This window comes from Bos grunniens, chromosome 1 (assembly GCF_055505025.1).
Source record: "Bos grunniens cultivar Pamir isolate PY7600 chromosome 1, Bosgru_T2T1.0, whole genome shotgun sequence".
Taxonomy (NCBI): Eukaryota; Metazoa; Chordata; class Mammalia; order Artiodactyla; family Bovidae; genus Bos; species Bos grunniens.
This window is the reverse complement of record NC_141165.1, coordinates 103,304,780-103,327,893: the sequence shown is the minus strand read 5'-3', so window position 1 is coordinate 103,327,893 and position 23,114 is coordinate 103,304,780. Positions and strand designations below refer to the sequence as shown.

Below are 23,114 nucleotides of genomic sequence, written 5' to 3'. Positions count from 1 at the left end.
AGACCATGAGGAAATACTTGAGGAGATAATAGTTGAAAATTTCTCTAAAATGGGGAAGGAAATAATCACCCAAGTCCAAGAAACCCAGAGAGTCCCAAACAGGATAAACCCAAGGTGAAACACCCCAAGACACATATTAATCAAATTAACAAAGGTCAAACACAAAGAACAAATATTAAAAGCAGCAAAGGAAAACCAACAAATAACACACAAGGGAATTCCCATTAGGATAACAGCTGATCTTTCAATAGAAACTCTTCAAGCCAGGAAGGAGTGGCAAGACATACTTAAAGTGATGAAAGAAAATAGCCTACAGCCCAGATTATTGTACCCAGCAAGGATCTCATTCAAATATGAAGGAGAAATCAAAAGCTTTACAGACAAGCAAAAGCTGAGAGAATTCAGCACCACCAAACCAGCTCTCCAACAAATACTAAAGGCTATTCTCTAGACAGGAAACACAAAAAGGGTGTATAAACTCGAACCCAAAACAATAAAGTAAATGGCAACAGGATCATACTTATCAATAATTACCTTAAACATAAATGGGTTGAATGCCCCAACCAAAAGACAAAGACTGGCTGAATGGATACAAAAACAAGACCCCTACATATGTTGTCTACAAGAGACCCACCTCAGAACAGGGGACACGTACAGACTGAAAGTGAAGGGCTGGAAAAAGATTTTCCGTGCAAATAGGGACCAAAAGAAAGCAGGAGTAGCAATACTCATATCAGATAAAATAGACTTTAAAACAAAGGCTATGAAAAGAGACAAAGAAGGTCACTACATAATGATCAAAGGATCAATCCAAGAAGAAGATATAACAATTATAAATATATATGCACCCAACATAGGAACACCACAATATATAAGACAAATACTAACAAGTATGAAAGGAGAAATTAACAATAACACAATAATAGTGGGAGACTTTAATACCCCACTCACACCTATGGATAGATCAACTAAACAGAAAATTACAAGGAAACACAAACTTTAAATGATACAATAGACCAGTTAGACCTAACTGATATCTATAGGACATTTCATCCCAAAACAATGAATTTCACCTTTTTCTCAAGTGCACACGGAACCTTCTCCAGGATAGATCACATCCTGGGCCATAAATCTAGCCTTGGTAAATTCAGAAAAATTGAAATCATTCCAAGCATCCTTTCTGACCACAATGCAGTAAGATCAGATCTCAATTACAGGAGAAAAACTATTAAAAATTCCAACATATGGAGGCTGAACAACACACTGCTGAATAACCAACAAATCACAGAAGAAATAAAAAAAGAAATCAAAATTTGCATAGAAACTAATGAAAATGAAAACACAACAACCCAAAACCTGTGGGACACTGTAAAAGCAGTCCTAAGGGGAAAGTTCATAGCAATACAGGCATACATCAAGAAACAAGAAAAAAGTAAAATAAATAACCTAACTCTACACCTAAAGCAACTAGAAAAGGAAGAAATGAAGAACCCCAGGGTTAGTAGAGGGAAAGAAATCTTAAAAATTAGGGCAGAAATAAATGCAAAAGAAACAAAAGAGACCATAGCAAAAATCAACAAAGCCAAGAGCTGGTTCTTTGAAAGGATAAATAAAATTGACAAACCATTAGCCAGACTCATCAAGAAACGAAGGGAGAAAAATCAAATCAATAAAATTAGAAATGAAAATGGAGAGATCACAACAGACAACACAGAAATACAAAGGATCTTAAGAGACTACTATCAGCAATTATATGCCAATAAAATGGACAACGTGGAAGAAATGGACAAATTCTTAGAAAAGTACAACTTTCCAAAACTGGACCAGGAAGAAATAGAAAATCTTAACAGACCCATTACAAGCATGGAGATTGAAACTGTAATCAGAAATCTTCCAGCAAACAAAAGCCCAGGTCCAGATGGCTTCACAGCTGAATTCTACCAAAAATTTAGAGAAGAGTTAACACCTATCCTGCTCAAACTCTTTCAGAAAATTGCAGAGGAAGGTAAACTTCCAAACTCATTCTATGAGGCCACCATCACCCTAATACCAAAACCGGACAAAGATGCCACAAAAAAAGAAAACTACAGGCCAATATCACTGATGAACATAGATGCAAAAATCCTTAACAAAATTCTAGCAATCAGAATCCAACAACACATTAAAAAGATCATACACCATGATCAAGTGGGCTTTATCCCAGGGATGCAAGGATTCTTCAATATCCGCAAATCAATCAATGTAATACACCACATTAACAAATTGAAAAATAAAAACCATATGATTATCTCAATAGATGCAGAGAAAGCCTTTGACAAAATTTAACACCCATTTATGATAAAAACTCTCCAGAAAGCAAGAATAGAAGGAACATACCTCAACATAATAAAAGCTATATGTGACAAACCCACAGCAAACATTATCCTCAATGGTGAAAAATTGAAAGCATTCCCTCTAAAGTCAGGAATAAGACAAAGGTGCCCACTTTCACCATTACTATTCAACATAGTTTTGGAAGTTTTGGCCACAGCAATCAGAGCAGAAAAAGAAATAAAAGGAATCCAAATTGGAAAAGAAGTAAAACTCACTGTTTGTGAATGACATGATCCTCTACATAGAAAACCCTAAAGACACCACCAGAAAATTACTAGAACTAATCAATGACTATAGTAAAGTTGCAGGATATAAAATCAACACACACAAATCCCCTGGATTCCTATACACTAACAATGAGAAAATAGAGAAATTAAGGAAACAATTCCATTCACCATTTCAATGAAAAGAATAAAATACTTAGGAATATATCTACCTAAAGAAACTAAAGACCTATATATAGAAAAGTATAAAACACTGGTGAAAGAAATCAAAGAGGACACTAATAGATGGAGAAATATACCATGTTCATGGATTGGAAGAATCAATATAGTGAAAATGAGTATACTACTCAAAGCAATTTATAGATTCAATGCAATCCCTATCAAGCTACCAACGGTATTCTTCACAGAGCTAGAACAAATAATTTCACAATTTGTATGGAAATACAAAAAACCTCGAATAGCCAAAGCGATCTTGAGAAAGAAGAATGGAACTGGAGGAATCAACCTGCCTGACTTCAGGCTCTACTACAAAGCCACAGTCATCAAGACAGTATGGTACTGGCACAAAGACAGAAATATAGATCAATGGAACAAAATAGAAAGCCCAGAGATAAATCCACGCACATATGGACACCTTATCTTTGACAAAGGAGGCAAGAATATACAATGGATTAAAGACAATCTATTTAACAAGTGGTGCTGGGAAAGCTGGTCAACCACTTGTAAAAGAATGAAACTACAGCACTAACACCATACACAAAAATAAACTCAAAATGGATTAAAGATCTAAACGTAAGGCCAGAAACTATAAAACTCCTAGAGGAGAACATAGGCAAAACACTCTCTGACATACATCACAGCAGGATCCTCTATGACCCACCTCCCAGAATATTGGAAATAAAAGCAAAAATAAACAAATGGGACCTAGTTAACCTTAAAAGCTTCTGCACAACAAAGGAAACTATAAGCAAGGTGAAAAGACAGCCTTCAGAATGGGAGAAAATAATAGCAAATGAAGCAACAGACAAACAACTAATCTCAAAAATATACAAGCAACTCCTACAGCTCAATTCCAGAAAAATAAATGACCCAATCAAAAAATGGGCCAAAGAACTAAATAGACATTTTCTCCAAAGAAGACATACAGATGGCTAACAAACACATGAAAAGATGCTCAACATCACTCATTATCAGAGAAATGCAAATCAAAACCACTATGAGGTACCATTTCACGCCAGTCAGAATGGCTACGATCCAAAAGTCTACAAGCAATAAATGTTGGACAGGGTGTGGAGAAAAGGGAACCCTCTTATACTGTTGGTGGGAATGCAAACTAGTACAGCCACTATGGAGAACAGTGTGGAGATTCCTTAAAAAACTGGAAATAGAACTGCCTTATGATCCAGCAATCCCACTGCTGGGCATACACACTGAGGAAACCAGAATTGAAAGAGACATGTGTACCCCAATGTTCATCGCAGCACTGTTTATAATAGCCAGGACATGGAAGCAACCTAGATGTCCATCAGCAGATGAATGGATAAGAAAGCCGTGGTACATATACACAATGGAGTAATTACTCAGCCATTAAAAAGAATACATTTGAATCAGTTCTAGTGAGGTGGATGAAACTGGAGCCTATTATACAGAGTGAAGTAAGCCAGAAAGAAAAACACCAGTACAGTATACTAATGCATATATATGGAATTTAGAAAGATGGTAACAATAACCCTGTATACGAGACAGCAAAAGAGACACTGATGTATAGAACAGTCTTTTGGACTCTGTGGGAGAGGGAGAGGGTGGGAAGATTTGGGAGAATGGCATTGAAACATGTATAATATCATATATGAAATGAGTCGCTAGTCCAGGTTTGATGCACGATACTGGATGCTTGGGGCTGGTGCACTGGGACGACCAGAGGGATGGTATGGGGAGGGAGGAGGGAGGAGGGTTCAGGATGGGGAACATATGTATACCTGTGGCAGATTCATTTTGATATATGGCAAAACCAATACAATATTGTAAAGTTAAATAAAATAAAATTTAAAAAAATAATAAAAAAATAAAGTATTTTTGTAGCAAATATATTTAGAAAAATGTTACCACTTGACTGACTACACAAACTCCCTCCTGAAGAGAACTGGATAGGGTGCACAAGAGGGCAGACCCAGCTGGGTGAGGGCTCTGCTGAAAAGACATATTGGAACAGCTGTGTATCCTTTTCTTCGACTACCGCAAGAAATTATCAAAGACTGGGTTTCTTAAAATAATAGATTTTTTTTTTCACAGTTCAGGAAAGCAGAAGTCTGAAATCAACGTCTCAGCTGGGCTCATTCCTTCTGGAAGCACTTGGGAGACCCGCGCCATGACTCTCCTCTAGCTTCCAGTGGTTGTTGGCAATCTCGGTTTCTTGGCTTGTGTGTGCGTTGCTCCCGTTGCTGCCTCTGTCTCCACATGACCTCCCCTGAGTGTCTCCACCCCTTCTCTTCTCTTCTAAGGACACTAAATGTAAGGTCCACTCAAATCCAAAATGATCTCGTCTCAAGTTCCTTAACTAAGTTACATCTCCAAAGACCTTTTTTTTCCCCCAAATAAGGTCACATTGACAGGTCCCAAGTGGCCATTATCTTTCAGAGGTACATGATTCAACCCACCACAACTTTTGTTGCCTTCTTTCCCCACAAGAAAGACTGGCTGGGAAGCAAGGGCTTTTCTTCAAAAATCATGTTTTAACAGACTTAGAGAATGAACTTATGGCTGTAGGGGGAAGGGACACTTAGGGATGGACATGTACACCCTTCTATATTTAAAATAGATAACCAACAAGGGCCTACTGTATAGCACATGGAACTCTGCTCAATGTTATGTGGTAACCTGGATGGGAGGGGAGTTTTCGGATGGGGGGAATGGATACGGATACATATACGTGTATAGCTGAGTCCCTTTGCTGTTCACCTGAAACTATCACAACATTGTTAATTGACTATACCTCAATACAAAATAAAAAGTGTAAATTACTTTTTTAAAAAAAATCATGTTTTTAAGGCTCTTAAGGGAAAAACTAGAAGGCTCCTAGAATGTGACAAAGAAATAGAACCATTTCGGAAAAGAATGCCCTAGCCCCTCTCAGGCTCATTTCTGCAGAAACTCAACCAGGCAAGATTCTTTATTCCATAAAATAACTTCTCTATCCAAATTTATTTAGCCTCCACAGCTAAGCCCCACAGACATAAATGGGCTATAGGAAAATTATCCTCTGCCCAAACGCAAACTGTCTGATGTCACTCTTTCATCTTTTAACAGAAAGAATTTTTTACACTGAAGTTCTCAAACCTGAATCTGGGGTTTTAAATCTGTCTGTGGGCTGATAGTCTTGGATCTGTGTTACTATCATCCTGTGACAACACTTCTGTAATATCACCAGACACAGTTTTCCAGGTATGTTGTAACTTTATTTAATAGGTCACTTCTGATGTGTGACTTTTTTTTCCTTATTAAAATTAAATTCCTTTACTTAAAAGCTATGAAATTACAGAGTTCTTTAGAGAAAGAATTATTTTCCTCAAAAGGCTTTTCATAGAAGAGAATACATTTTCCTACAACAAGCCTGACTATAACCCACAATACATATTTATTAGGAAGAAGATTATATTAAGAATCTGATCTCTGGGGAATTCCCTGACAGTCCAGTGGTTAGGACTGGGTGCTTTTATGCCAGGACCAGGTTCAATCCCTGGTCAGGAAGCTAAGATCCCACAAGCCATGTTGGGCTGCCAAAAAAAACACAAAAGAATGCAGTCACTGACTGGTCTCTGAGTTTAAAACCACGACACAGCTGCAAATAGCCCTGAAAGCTATAATATTTACCAGCTGCATTTTCTTACGGCCCAGGTAACCTATTCTTCCAGTTATGTCTGCCTACAGTCACATCATCACCCTCTGAGACTACGTCAACTGACAGACACTTATTTTTATAGAGATTAATTAAATACAAAACTCTCAAACTTTTCACCAATTCTTTTTAAAGTCTTCCCACATTGAAGCAGGGGTTTTTTGAATCAACACTGAGAAACCAGTGTTGAGGACTAAATTGTTTATTTTACTGACATTGTTTAACCTCTCATCTGCCTAATTTTTTTTAATGTACATTCTGATTCCAAATACTTCTATATGGTTTATTATGAAAATAAGTAATCACTTGATCCCTCCATTATCGTCCATAGAGGCAACCATTCCCAACTATTTTGGCTTTTTTTTTTTTAGCATTTCTTCTTATTTCTAAATAATATATTTATAACACCACTTAATAATATTTTCAGTTTCAGCCATTTTTTAATGTCTCTCCTATGTAGAACGTAAGAATTTAGTTCCCTTTCATACTTATCCCTTCCCAAAGCACAAACTTTTCCCTTTCTTTAATCCTTCCAGGAGAGTTAACCATAATTTTAATTAAACAAGCAGTATTTGTATTATTATGACTGCGTAAACAACATCTATAGCTGAGCCATGAAGCTCTTTTTAAAATCACTTTTAATTTTATCGATATTTAATAACTATCCCTTTTTAATTAACCTGGATTTCTGTGTGCAGGGTTCCCTGGTATCTCAGACAGTAAAGAATCTGCCTGCAATGCAGGAGATGAGGGTTCAGTTCCTGGATTGGGAAGATTCCCTGGAGAAAGAAACCCTCATCAGTATTCTTGCCTGGAGAATTCAAAGGACAGAGGAGCCTGGTGGCCTGCAGTCCATGGAGTCACAAGAGTTGGATACCACTGAGTGACTAATATTTTCGCTTTCACTTTCTGTGTACCTATCAGACTCATTTTCCTTGGTAGAAGTACATGCCGTCAGATTAATCTCCTTGCAGTGCTCTGCCCTCCTCATCCACTCTGGACTGCTCACCTCTGGGCCTGCTGCCTGGTCATCATAGCATCCCCCTTATCCATCTTCCAAGAGATTTCCTTTTGTTCTCACTTGTGTTGGCTCTCCTAGATCTCATGTTTTTCTCTTCCTTGGCTCAGTTTCTTCTTTTGGAACAAAACATTTCCCCATAGCTTCCTAAGAAATCATACACTGTAAGTTAATTTTGTAGAAACACTCATTTCTGGAAATGAACACTTTATTTGTTCACTAGATAAGTCTTGACACATCTCAAGACAGGTCAATTTTCACCTTCTTTAGAAAAAATTTTCTGACTGACTCCAGTAAAATGAAGCTCTGCTACCTATGCATTTCCATAACACTTCATCTATTAATTTATTGATTTATCTATCCATTCACTTCTTCATTCACACATCCAGCAAATACTGATTGAGTGCTCTCATGAGCCAGGTTCTGGGATAGGCACAAAGAGGAATAGAACATCTTCATTTCATTCATTCATTCATTTCAAACACTCATTTAAGAGAACTTAAATCAAGTTTGTTCACGCAGGAGAGGCCAAGAAAACAAACTGAGAAAGAAAGACGAGTGAGAAAGGAGGCCAGTCAATCAAGGACGATGTTCCAAAGAAAGGGAGGTGGAGGTAAGGATACACCGTCACTTTAGTTTGACCTCCACACGAGCACAAATCCATACATGCACGCACATACACGCTCACACTCACACTCGTAGGATGCTGATGTGTGGTACAAGCTCTGATGTTAGAATGTTAGCTTTTTTTATGTTGAGGTTTTTGTTTTAAAGTATTAAGCCAAACAGGAACTTCCCTGGTGGCTCGGTGGTAAAGAACCTGCCTGCCAGTGCAGGAGACACAGGTTCAATCCCTGGGTTGGAAAGATCCCTCAGAGAAGAAAATGGCAACTCACTACAGTATTTCTGCCTGGGAAATCCTATGGACAGAGGAGACTGGCAGGCTACAGTCCATGGGGTTGCAAAAGAGATGAACACGACTAAGTAACTAAACAATAACAAAAAGCTAAATATAATGAAAAATATATATTAGCTATTTCTATTTTTATCTACTTCTATTTTTAGAGAAGTCCCTATAAATTTTGCATACTCAGTAAAAAATTAAACTGTGAGTTCATTACTTTCAATCATAGCTGAAGAAAATAGCAAAATAGCAAAAACCAGGCTAATCTCACCTGCAGTTCTGGGTCCTTCACTGACTTTGTGGAAAACCTACTTATTATATCTGTGCTCTTTGCCTGCCTGTATGAGTTTGTTTCAAGATTCCATCTCAGGCTCCAACCCCATTCATTGGTTCAAGGCAATTTTATCCCCTTCCAAAGCACTTCACTTTTTCACAATAAACAAAAAGATCAATTAAGAAATGCTAATTAACAGTCACAGACAAGTTAATATTTGCAAATGTGGGAAAGGAATAGTTTGAACAAAACACAGGATGTAGAATATATCAGACTGATATTTAAACACGAAGAAATTCAAAGAATGGGATTTTACAATGTTATCATAAACCATAAAATTACCACAACAACATGAGCTAAGGGATGAGGACCTGACCTCCAGTCAAACCAGTATCCTAATAGATATGTTTTCCAAACGGTAAATGCCTCACATTAGCATAACAAGCAAACTAAAATGTTTAGTTGCCTTATTTGCAAAAGGTCGTTTTAAATAATGTTTACTATTTCTAGACTATTGTGGAGTCTTTAAACACCCTTTAAAGAAGAGTACAAAAAATGGTTGAGTTCTTCTATACCAATGATGAAAATGACAAAGCCAGTTAGAGTATCAGAATGTCAATGATGAAACATTAAATGAATGTAAAAATAATCTCACTCTAATCTCTTAAATTACATGGAGGAAAATTGAGTGTCAACAAATTGTGGAGGGCTTGAGATGTTGCCCTGCTTAGTCTGCTCACAGTTTCGTAGATGTGGCAGAAGACAGGAGACTCAAGTCAGAGACAAAGGACATTAGTGCCCAGGCACAGCAGGCAACGTGAACTTCATGTTCAAGTCAATTCCCATTGCTCCCCAAGTTCCATGGGGGATGAAGATATGAATCCAGGTGGATGCTGGACATGCAGAGTATCTGTGTCACAGCTGAGGAATTTTGAGTTAAGGAAACCCTCAATTTTAGAAGGAGGATGCTAGAAGGAAATGGCAACTCACTCCAGTGTTCTTGCCTGGAGAATCCCAGGGATGGAGGAGCCTGGTGGGCTGCCGTCTATGGGGTCACACAGAGTCGGACATGACTGATGCGACTTAGCAGCAGCAGCAGCAGCAAACCTGCCTAATGTTTTCCAAGGAGGAAAACCTATCTTCATCACTATGACCTGGAAACAAATCTGTCATCTGCCCTGGAGGGAGACATTGTCTATACAAACATCTGTTCAAACGTAACAAAGAAGTTAATGCCTCTTGCTCAGAAGATGTGCAAAAATGTGAAAGACACATAGACAATTGTATCCCAATACTGAGATTTAGTGAGAAGAAAGAGATTATTTAAAATCACCCACTAAAGTGCTGAGTTGCTGATTAGTACAATAAAATATGGTAGAAATATATTATTTAATATTTGATAGTCAGGTGGACACATCCTAAGGTGGCACCTCATGAGTTAATCTCCTCTCTTTGCAGGAAGAACCTGTGACTTGGTTTTAACCAAATGAATATGCCAAAGCTTATAGGATGTCACTCTCATGATTAGGTTACTCTTTCTATCTATATTTTAGGAAACCCGTGGCATAGATATAGATTAGATAGATGAATATATCACCTAAAATCATATATACATGACTTAGCAGATTATGTCCGTCGCCTGCTGGTCTGGTAAAAACAGACTGCCACACTGTAACTGTTTGTGGAAAGGTTCATGTGGTAGGAAATTATGAACGTCCTCTAGGGACGAAAGGCAGCCTCCAGCCAACATCCAAAAAAAGCTGGGGTCCTCAGTCCCACAGCCAAAGGATCAGAATTCTGCCAACAACCTAAGCGAGCATGGAAGCACATTTTCCCCACTTGTACCTCCAGATGCAGCCTGGTCAACATGGCTTGCCGCTTTTGTTGCCACCTTTCAAAGCTCTAAGCAAAGGACCCAGTTGAGCTGGGCTTATAGTTTCTCTTGACCCAGAGAAACTGTAAGGTAATACATAATTGCTATCTTAAGCTGCTACATTTTTGGTGATTTGTTATTTAGCAACAGATTAATATAACAGCTTAGCACAGCCCAGAATTTCATCTATTGAACACCTCTTCTTATTTATCTCAATGAGCTAGAAATCAAGTCTTGCTGAAATTTATCTTGTAACTTTTTTGGTCAATTCCTGGAAGGCTTAAACTGACCCTACTTAGATCACTGTAAGTCATTTCTTCCAACAAATATGAATGATTGGTGGTTTATTTATTTCACTTTACAGTCATTCCACCCAGAACAGAAACAAGATGAATAAATATCCAGCTGATTCCCCATTTCTTTTGGTAAAACCTTATTAATTATTCAAATCCACAAAAATTTTCTCTTTATACAACCTACTTCTGTATATTACTATAAAATTTAGCAATGTACAAAAGTAGGTTCAATACAGAGAGAATTTTTGTTCAATTTTTATTGAACCTACTTTTGCATATTACTATAAAATTCAGCAGCTTCCCAGTGTGGTGGTAGTGGTAAAGAACTCACTTGCCAATGCAGGAGATGACAGCGATGTGGGTTTGATCCCTGAGTCAGGAAGATCCCCCAGAGGAGGGCATGACAACCCACAGGAATACAGGCAGTATTCCTGGCTGGAGAATCCCATGGACAGAGGAGCCTGGTTGGCTACAGTCCACGGGGTTACAAAGAATCGGACATAACTAAGCAACTGAGCACATAAAATTTAGCATTTACTTTTTCTTAACAATTGCATTATTTCTCCAGTATAACTGTAGATCTTCTATTTGTCTTCAGATATTTTTATATTTCCCAAAATATTTATAACAGTGTCAGGCAAAAAGGACACGCTCATTAAGTTCTGTTGATTGATAAACATGACCTGATTTTTCAGAAGTTCTTTCTAACAACTGATCTGCCTGGATACTGCAGAATTTACTCAGTATGAAATTGCTCCCTTACTTCTCCCATTCTGAGTTGTTTTGACTCATCCCCAAAGTTTGGGACTGAAATAACCTTTGGAAAACAATGAGGTCTTATGTCAAAATCACTTTCTGGGTTAGTTCTATTTTTAGTCACTATGTGGCATAATGTATCCCCATGTCAGAGGGCACTTCCATCTGCATACTTAGGAGCAGTCTTTATACTTAAATTAAACTAGTATTTTAACATATTTACCCTAAATATAATATTGGATAATTTTGGATAAATCATAAAAGTAGAGAAGAAAGAAATTTCAAAGATACTTCTAAAAATACAGACTCTGCTATAAATAAATGAATAAACATGTGCCTATAACTTTGGGATGCTGATAAATCTAGGTTATAATTTCATTAGCCATAATTTTAGGCCAGCTTCTTCTCATCCCTAATATTTTCTGTAATGGCAAGCAGCCAGCATTCTTGGGATGATGTATTATAAAACTTTTGCATCATAAATCTTTGCATTTCACATCAAACTGGAATATATATGACAAGATAAAATAACAAATAGTGTCAGGTTTAGCTTTATGCCTAAGAAAGAATTAATTAGGACAAAAAGATTGATAGCAATTGCTATAATTCTTATATGCTTGTTTATTTTCTACAATGACTGAAAGTGAAAATGAAAGTCGTTCAGTTGTGTCTGACTCTTTGCGACCCCATAGTCCATGGAATTCTCCAGGCCAGAATACTGGAGTGGGTAGCCTTTCCCTTCTCCAGAGGATCTTCCCAACCTAGGGATCGAACACAGGTCTCCTGCATTGCAGGTGGATTCTTAACCAGCTGAGCCACCAGGGAAGTCTACAGTGATTAGGTGGGGACAAAAGCTACACATTTGCAAAAATCCATTTACTAAAAACAACAGCACAATTTTATTAACCTAGAAATAAGGTGCCATAGGAATATTTTCTGACCCACTCATTTTTGAGAAGTCTCTTTTCTCTCTCCCTTACACACACAAGCACACATATACATACACACAATTTGAAATTTCAGTTTATCCTTTATTTACATGAACCTATTTTAGAAAACTTTTAATTGCCAGTCTGGCCTTAAACATGTAGCTACTTACTGCTTCCCTTTGTAAATAACTTTGCTAAAACAATTATTATATGGGAATTCCCTCATGATCCAGTAGTTAGGATATGGCGCTTTCACTGCCAAGGGCACAGGTTCAATTCCAGGTCAGGGAACTAAGATCCTGCAAGCCATGAGGAGCAGCCCAAACAAAACAAAACAAAAACACAAAACAAATGAACAAACAAAAGACTGCCATAATTCCAAATCATAAAGTGTAAGTACAAAGATAGTGATAATGTTAATAGCTTATATAGGCTTTTTCCTGTTACATTTCTTTGAATGAATCACCATTGTTTTCCATGAAACTACTTGAATTTCACTTTCTTAGTGGCTTTTAGTTTTAGTTGATCTTGACTTGTTTTTGCTATTTTTCAGTCTACACCAAAAGCAAAGTATTTGAACAAAGAATCTGAAAATAGTATCAAAACAAATGAATTTTCTTATGTAGAATACATTAGACAATTACTTAGTGCCTTCCTCATATTTTGAGCTCAGTATATTCTTGGAGAATAAATAATAGCCAAAAAAAAAAAAAAAAAACCTAGGAGAATCCATCATAAACAGAACTGTTATGCAGTAAGTGCTGATGAAACTTTTTCAGACAAAAGGGCAATGACACCAGATAGAAACTTAGTTCTTAAGGAAGAAAAATGAAGAGTACTGGAAATGCTATTTTTTAAAAGATGATGGAGAGTTTAATACAAATATTATAATACTGTATTTGGGGGATTACAACATAAATAGCTTTAAAATATGTAACAATAACACTACAAAGAATAAGTGAGGTAAGTGGTATGATACGGTTATATGATTGTGACATTACACATAACTTAAGTTATATATTAATTCAAGGTAAACTGGGACAAGTTATAGATGCATAATGTAAACCCTAATTAACTACTAAAATATAAATAAGTATTTAAAAAACCAATAGTGAAAATACAGCACTATAGGAATTTCTGGGCTTCCCAAGTGGCACAGTTGATAAAGAATCCTCCTGCCAAAGCAGGAGACAAAGGAGACGCAGGTTCAATCCTTGGGTCAAGAAGATCCCCTGGAGTAAGAAATAGCAACCCACTTCAGTATTATTCCCTGGGAAATCCCTTGGACAGAGGAGCCAGGCCTGCTACAGTCCACGGGGTCACAAAGAGTCAAGGACAGGAACAGTATGTAAGCCAAGAACTTCCAGATGTACAAGCTGGATTTAAAAAAGGCAGAGTAACCAAAGATCAAATTGACAACATGCACTGGATCATAGAGAAAGTAAGGGAATTCCAGGAAAACATCTATTTCTGCTTCACTGATTATGCTAAAGCCTTTGACTTGTATGGATCACAACAAACTGTGGAAAATTCCTAAAGAGATGGAAATACCAGACCATCTTACCTGTCTCCTGAGAAACCTGTGTGCAAGTCAAGAAGCAACAGTTAGAACCGGACATGGAACAAAGCCTGACTCTGCAGTTTCATGGACTGCAGCATGCCAGGCTTCCCTGTCCTTCACTATCTCCCAGAGTTGGCTCCACTAAGTTGGTGATGCCATCCAACCGTCTCATCCTCTTTCTCCCCTTCTCCTCTTGCCATCAATCTTTCCCAGCATCAGGTTCTTCTCCAATGAGTCAGCTCTTTGCATCAAATGGCCAAAGTATTGAAGCTTCAGCTTCAGCATCTGTCTTTTCAATGAATAATATTCAGGGTTGATTTCCTTAAGGATTGACTGGTTTGATCTCCCTGCTGTCCAAGGGACCCTCAAGAGTCTTTTCCTTAGCTTATATGCAGAGTACACCATGTGAAATGCTGGACTGGATAAATGACAAGCTGGAAACAAGACTGCCAGGAGAAATATCAACAACCTTGGATATGCAAACAATACCAATCTTATGGCGGAAAGCGAAGAGGAACTAAAAAGCCTCTTGATGAGAGTGAAAGAAGGGACTGAAAAAGCTGGCTTGAAATTCAGCATCAAAAAAGCAAAGATCATGGCATCTGTTCCCATCACTTCATGGCAAATAGAAGGGGAAAAGTGCAAATAGTGACAGATTTTATTTCAATTGGGCTCCAAAATCACTGCAGTTGGTGACTGCAGCCATGAAATTAAAAGATGCTTCCTCCTTGGAAAGAAAGCTATGACATACCTGCTGCTGCTGCTGCTAAGTCGCTTCAGTCGTGTCCGACTCTGTGCGACCCCATAGACGGCAGCCCACCAGGCTCCACTGTCCCTGGGATTCTCCAGGCAAGAACCTAGACAGCATATTAAAAAGCTGAGACATGACTTGCCGACAAAAGTCCATATGGTCAAAGCTATGGATGTTAGATGGAGGAGCAAATGGCAACCCACTCCAGTATTCTTGCCTAGAGAATCCTGTGGACAGAGGAGCCTGGTGGGCTGCCATCTATGGGGTCGCACAGAGTCGGACATGACTGAAGCGACTTAGCAGCAGCAGCAGCGTGGACGTTAGAGTTGGACCATGAAGAAGATGGAGTGCCGAAGATTTGATGCTTTTGAATTGTGGTTCTGGAGAAGACTCCTGAGAGTCCCTTGGACAGCAAGGGGATCAAACCAGTCAATCCTGAAGGAAATCAATCCTGAATATTCAGTGGAAGGACTGATGCTGAAACTGAAGCTCCAATACTTTGGCCATCTGATGGCAAGAGCCAAAGTCCTTTTCTCATTGGAAAAATGAGAAATTGGAATCTTTCTCCTGATGCTGGGAAAGATTGAGGGCAGGAGGAGAAGGATGTGACAGAGGATGAGATGGTTGGATGGCATCACCGATTTAATGGACATGAGTTTGAGAAAATTCCTGGAGACAGTGCCTGGCGTGCTGCAGTTCATGGGGTCACAAAGAGTCAGACAGGACTTAGTGACTAAACAACAACACATAGGAATTTCTAGCACTTGTACCCTCCCCAAAACCATACTGAACAACTATATGGTAAGATACATAGTAATATTACACACTGTTCCTGAATAACAAAGAAAGATAGAATGTGTCCCAAGTCATTTTATAAGACCAGCATAGTGCTTTCAAAAAAATACATATAAAAATCCTTAATAAAAGAAAAGAAAATTAAAAAAAAGAAAAGCAAATTATAATCAGCAATATATAAAAAGAATTCTGTATCATAATCTAATTGGAGTTATTCTAAGAATACAAGGAAGGTTTAACAGTTGAAAATCAAAAAAAGAGAGAGACAGATAAAAATTATCATCTCAACAAATACAGAAAAAAAAAACAAACAAACAATTGACCAAATTCAGCAACCATTTATGACTAAAAAGCAAAAACAAAAATTCAAAGCAAAGTGGTGATAGAAGGAAACACTCTAACTTTGCTATCAGGGTTATGCCAGCCTTAAAACAAGACAAATTTGTTATCTTACAGTTCTGGAAGTCAGAAACCCAAAATGAGTCTCACAGGGCTCAAATCATGGTGCTGTCACCAGACTGAGTTCCTTCCTCAAGACACTGTATGAGAATCTACTCACTCACCCACTCCAGACTCTAGAGGCTGCTCACCTTCCTTGGTGTATGGCTCACTTCCATCTTCAAGTTAGCAATGACCAGTCAATTCTTCATCACACTGCATCAGTCTGACTCTGACTCTACCTCTCTCTTCCACATCTAAGAACTCTTGTGATTACACTGAGTCCAAACGGTTAATCCAGGAGAATCTTAAGGTCAACTGATTAGCAATCTTAATTCCATCTACTACCTTAACTTCTGGGGATTAGGACACAGACATCTTTGGGAAACCATCATTTTACCTACCACAATCTGTACCTCCACATACTATCAATTTTTCATCATTATTTAGTCGCTAAATCGTCTTTGGGACGCCCTGTATTGTAACCCGTCAGGCTCCTCTGTCAATGGGACTTCCTAGGCAAGAATATTGGAGTGAGTTGCTATGTCCTTCTCCAGGGGATCTTTCTGATCCATGGGAAATCAAAATCTCTGCTTGGCAGGCAAATTCTTTATCACTGAGCCACCAGGGAAGCCCCACTATCAATTTACCCCCTGGATTATTTCAGAGAAGATCCCAGATATTACACCATCTCATTCATAGCTATTTCAGTATGTATTTTTAAAAGATAAGAATCCTTTTTAAAAAGAAACAATCTGGACTTTTCTGGCAGTCCAGTGGTTAAGAATTCACCTTGCAATGCAGGGGACATGGGTTTGATCCCTGGTGGGGAACTAAGATCCCACATGCTGAGCAGCAACTAAGCCCAAGCTCCACAACTAGAGAATCTGCACAGCAATGAAAGAACCTGCATGCTGCAACAAAGTAAACATTTTAAAAAAAGAAAACAATCACACCTGAAAAATAATAACAATGACTTCTTAGGATCATGAACTATCCAGTCATTATTTAAATTGGGCTTCCCTGGTGGCTCAGCCAGTAAAGAATCCACCTGCAATGCAGGAGACCCGGGTTCAATACCTGGGTTGGGAAGATCCCCTGGAGAAGGGAAGATTCCCCTGGAGAAGGGAATGGCAACCCACTGCAGTATTCTAGCCTGGACAATTCCATGGACAGAGGAGCCTGGTGGGTTACAGTTGAACGGGGGTACACAGAGTTAGATATGACTGAGCAACTAACACTTCCATAATTTTTAGAATACTTTACAGCTTATTTGAAAGAGAATTCAAATAAGATCCATACATGACATTGAATAATATTTGATTAAAAGAGTAACATTTCTGAGGGTCCCTAACATTACTTTAAATCACTTAATTATATTGTCAAATACATACATACATGAGAACTGAATATAAATTACTCATGTGTATCTCTCATGTATCTACAGAAAAGAAAATATCCTTGAAGCAAAGCTGTGGACCCAGTTTTGAGAAATGTGATTCCTATATCACTGTACACAAAGCTCATTTTAAAGTTAGTTGTATCATGTCCTGTGACAGTACTTCATTGTTGCCCAAAACTGTTGCTTAATTTCATCATTTAATTAGCATTCTTCAGTAACATTTTTGCAATCTCGGTTTACCAGTCACTTTTCCTGGACTTCCCTAGTGGCTCAGTTGGTAAAGAATCTGATTATAATCCAGGTGACCTGGGTTTGATCCCTGGTTTGGGGAGATCCCCTGGAGAAGGAAATGGCTACTCACTCGAGTGTTATTGCCTGGAGAATACCATGGACAGAGGAGTTGGGCGGGCTACAGTCCATGGGATCCCAAAGAGCTGGACATGACTGTGAGACTAACTTATGCTTTTTCCTAGGTAGGGAAACACAAAGGTGAAAAAATAACTTGGTCAACTGCTCACAACAGATTTTTCAAAAAGTTATATATATTATCAAAACAACTATAATGTAAGCTATGTGAAGGTGGGAAGCCTAATCTTCATGTTTCCCAGGGACCCAACAAAGTGCTTTCAAAAAGTTGGTACTCAATCAGTATTCAGTAATTGATTAGACTTGAAAACCTATATTCAATTGCTCAGTTAAATTTGGCAGACAAACCTGGAGAGAAAGAACCGTGCCACCGTATTTCTCTTTTTCATTTTGCATGAAGAAGCAGCGAGTGCATTTGTTTTCATGTTGACAATTACGATGAAGAGAAGGATGCTTGGAGATAGTGATGGTGCAACAGCCACTGTGGCAATCTGGAGCTGAGCAAGTCATAAAGCTGACCTCGGCGGGTGCAGAGCTTCACCAGTCAGCATAATAGATGGATAGCTGTTATGGCTCAACAGTGATCGATGAAATTTGCTCAGAATAGCACAACACATTCAGCTCTTTGGGGATCATGAACAGTTATCATTGATGATTAATCCTTTCATGAGTCCATTTCGAGGTTAACAGAGCTCCTTTATTGCATTTTTGTTCCCTGTCTATCAGTCCCACCGTACCACTCATTCAGAGAATGTTTACTTTCTGGGACCATGCTATGTATATAACTGAAATGAAAGGCGCTCAGTCATGTCCGACTCTTTGTGACCCCATGGACTATACAGTCCATGGAATTCTCCAGGCCAGAATACTGGAGCGGGTAGCCATTCCCTTCTCCAGGAGATCTTCCCAACCCAAGGATTGAACCCAGGTCTCCTGCATTGCAGGCAGATTCTTAACCAGCTGAGCCACCAGGGAAGCCCACAGATCCTGAATATTGAATCACAGAACTACATGGCAGATTTTTCCCAGCTCCAAGGATTATCTCACAGTCTATTTTCCAGCATGTGCATAGTTCTCATACTATCTTCTACCATATAAACTTCTGGCTTATGTCATCAGACAACCTGGTACAAATTTCCATATAATATCTGAGAGGGATTAGACATTAATATATGCTAACATATTTTTAAATAATAGACTAATGTTAATTCTCAAAGGGAAAATCTGAGAGAGGGTACATTAAGAGAATGCCGATGAGTTTTGAACACATGGAACATGCTGCTACCATCCAAGAAGTTAGGTAAAATTAGGTGACTTGAGGAGAATAGGACAAAAAAGACACTAAAAAAGAAGAGCTGTATCACAATTACATAAATCTTGGGTGTTCTATTCATGTCCATACTCATCCCTGGCTACATCATAAATCCTTTAAAAGTGGAGATCAGATTATGCACCTCTTTACATTCTGACTGTAGAACTCTGTGTGCTGCATAGACCAACATCATTGCCATCACCTGGGAGCTTATTAGAAATGCATAACCATAGCCCTCATCCCAGACATATTCAATCAGAATCAGTACTAAAAAAAAAAATCCAGGTTATTTCAATGTACATTAAAGTTTAAGAAACACTATGGTACTAGCACAGGGCTTCCCAAGTGGAGCTAGTGGTAAAGAATCCACCTCTCAAGGGAGGAGTCATAAGAAACTCGGGTTCAGTCCCTGGGTTGGGAAGGTTCCCTGGAAGAGCTCATGGAGAGAATCCCATGGACAAAAGAGCCTGGTGGGCTACAGTCCATAGCGTTGCAAAGAGTCAGACATGAGTGAAGCAACTCAGCACTATCCACAGTACTAGCCTTATACACGTTAAGATTCAATACATGTGTTAATTACTCTCAAAAAACAAAGGTTTCATAACCTGTTAAAAATACCAGGTGTGAAGATCTGAGAGAGAAAATATGTGAAAACAGTTTGAGATAGAAAGATAAAAAGCATGCATATACCAGGAATATTATAATTTTGGGGGGAACCTGCCATAATTATATGCCAGAAGAATAGGGTGTTCTAGAGGATCTTTCTTCAAAGTAAGATGTTTGCCTCTGGATGTGTGCAAAACAATCCAATCGGGTATAGGTATAAAATTTTAGAATTTTTATTTTTAACAGGAGCTATCCAGGTGTCCATGCTAAATTGCTTCAGTCATGTCCAGCTCTTTGCGACCCTATGGAACATAGCCTGCCAGGCTCCTCTCTCCATGGGATTCTCCAGGCAAGAATACTGTAGTGGGTTGCCATTCCCTTCTCTAGGGGATCTTCCCGACCCAGGAATTGAACCCGAGTCTCTTATGTCTCCTGTACTGGCAGGCAGATTCTTTACCACTATTTACCACTAGCACCTCAATATTCAGGTTGGCATTGTTACCTATGCTCAGTATGACAGACAGCTTGTGAGATCAGCAGTAGTACTCTCAGCCTACTGAAATTTTCTGCAGTTTATGTGTGGCTTTAAGCGACTGTAATTAAATGAACAATTTTAAAAGATTCCTTCAAGGGATACAAAAGGAAAGCAATGGCAAAAAAGAAAAAGTCAAAAAAAAAAAAAAAAAAAAAGGCAGAACAGGCATTTATATGGGGCTTCCCTCATAGCTCAGTCGGTAAAAAGTCTGCCTGCAATGTAGGAGACTCAGATTCCATTACTCCAGTATTCTTGCCTGAAGAATCCCATGGACAGAGGAACCTGGCAGGCTACAGTCTATGGGGTGGCAAGAGTTGGACACTACTTAGCAACTAAACCACCACAGGCATTTATATCCTTATGCAGGCTCTTAGTCATATTCAAGGCAAAAGCAGTGGCAATAAAATCAAGTCTGATCTGAAGTAAGCCCAAAATTCCTACATTATTTTTAAAGCTTTATAGAGGTATTATTGATAGACAAATAACTGCACATATTTATTGTGTACAATTTGTTCATTCTTTTTTCCACTAAATATATTAAACATTTAAAAATTATTTAAAGGTACCCATATAACCCCTCGGAGAAGGCAATGGCACCCCACTCCAGTACTCTTGCCTGGAGAATCCCATGGATGGAGGAGCCTGGTAGGCTGCAGTCCATGGGGTCGCTAAGAGTCGGACACAACTGAGCGACTTCGATTTCACTTTTCACTTTCATGCACTGGAGAAGGAAATGGAAACCCACTCCAGTGTTCTTGCCTGGAGAATCCCAGGGACGGGGGAGCCTGGTGGGCTGCCGTCTATGGGGTCACATAGAGTCGGACACGACTGAAGTGACTTAGCATAGCATATAACCCTTAGTCAAAGCTATGGTTTTTCCAGTAGTCATGTATGGATGTGAGAGTTGGACCATAAAGAAAGCTGAGCACTGAAGAATTGATGCTTTGGAACTGTGGTGTTGGAAAAGAGTCTTAAGAGTCCGGGAGATCCAACCAGTCCATCCTAAAGGAGATCAGTCCTAAATATTCACTGGAAGGACTGATGCTGAGGTTGAAGCTCCAAGACTTTGGCCACCTAATTTGAAGAAAAGACCCTGATGTCTGGAAAGATTGAAGGCAGGAGGAAAAGGGGATGACAGAGGATGAGATGGTTAGATGGCATCACCAACTCGATGGACATGAGTTTGAGCAAGCTTTGGGAGTTGGTGATGGACAGGGAAGCCTGGCATGCTGCAGTCCATGGGGTCGCAAAGAGTTGGACACAACTGAGCGACTGAACTAACTGATATAACCCCACCATCACTGAGGCCGGAGCTTGCTCTAAGAGTATATTGCCATCCTTTATAAAACAGGCTTTCCAGTATGGACTGGAAAGCTGATAGTCTGAGATTTGAGGATACATTTAGTGAAAAAAAAAGCACAGAGCAGAATGATACAGAAAGTGAGTTATATTTTATGGAAAAGAAGAATCCACACATTTCTTTTAAAACTTAATTATACATCACTGTAGTAAGGCAACTATATTTCAGAAAAAAATTTAAAAATTACACTGTAAAATTTTTGAAAACTGGAGTCAAAGTGAAGACCCTATATTCTAGAAAAGGAGGAGTAGAGTCATATTTAAGGATAGGAATTAGAATAGCTTTAGACCTCTCAAGAGCAATACTGGAGACAAGAAGACAATGAAAAAATGCCTTCACAAATCTGAAGAGAAATTACTTTTCTTTTAGAATTATATATCCAATAAAACTATTACTTAGCATTAGGATAGAAAATGGACATTTTCTAACATGCAATTTCCTTTAAAAAAATTTACTCCCCCAAAACTCCTTCTCAAGAAGCCGTAAGATATGCTTCATTAAAAAACAGTCAGGCTAACAAAGAGGGAAAAATGGAGTCCAGAACACAAGGGACCAAAGCCAAAAAGCAGGGAGGTAGCCGGGTCCTGTAGTCACAGCAGTGGCTGAGGCTGCCAGGGGGGCGCTGGCTGCCTGACTGGAGAGCGAGCCAAGGACATCCTGGGTGAAGCAGGGCTGCACTTGGATGAGCTGAACAAGCAGCAGGTATTGGACCCAGAGGTTACCCAGCAGGCCAGAGAGCTCAAGGAAGAGTGCAAGGACTTTGTGGACAAAGTGGGCCAATTTTAGAAAATAACTGGTGGTTTAATTGAGCTTGTTGACCAACTTGCAAAAGAAGCAGAAAATGAGAAGATGAAGGCCACTGGTGCTCAGAACTTGCTGAGATCTATAGCAAGATAGAGAGAAGACCAATAGCAACAACTCCAGGCACTAACAGCAGAAAAGAATGCAGCCTGAAGGGTATCGCATTGAATATGAAGCTTTGTGGAAAGGAGAAGCAGAACAAAATGAATTTATTGACCAATTTATTTCTTAGAAATGAACTGAAAATTTCGTTTTCTAGCAGGAGGGCAAAAAAAAAAAAAGAAAAGAAAAAGAAAAAAATCCATAATGCCCAAACCCAAAAAACCTCTGTATCATCCTGGTGACCTAATGACCCAGGAGTGTGGTGTGAGATGGCATGAAGACCCGCAGCATCTCTGAAGGCAGGAGCACAGAGCTGGGGAGCTTCTTTTCAGATGTCAGTGTTTACCTGCAGGTGAACACTCAGTGGCCACTGTGGTCCAGGCTCTCACCTCTTGCACTCTCAGTCTGAACTGAGCAGCATGTAAACTTTGATTTTTTTTTTGGTAAATTTTCATAGTTTTGGGAGGAAAAGAAATAAATTATTTCCAAAATAAAAAATAAAAAAGAACGATGAAGGTAAAAGATGGTGACAAGAAACTTAAT

At 38.8% G+C, this 23,114-nt stretch overlaps 1 pseudogene; it reads left to right on the top strand.

Moving 5' to 3' along the window:
- Window positions 1–22,701, top strand: part of LOC147380035 (intraflagellar transport protein 20 homolog pseudogene) — a 49,353-nt pseudogene extending 26,652 nt beyond the window's left edge.
- Window positions 22,702–23,114: the final 413 nt, after the last annotated feature.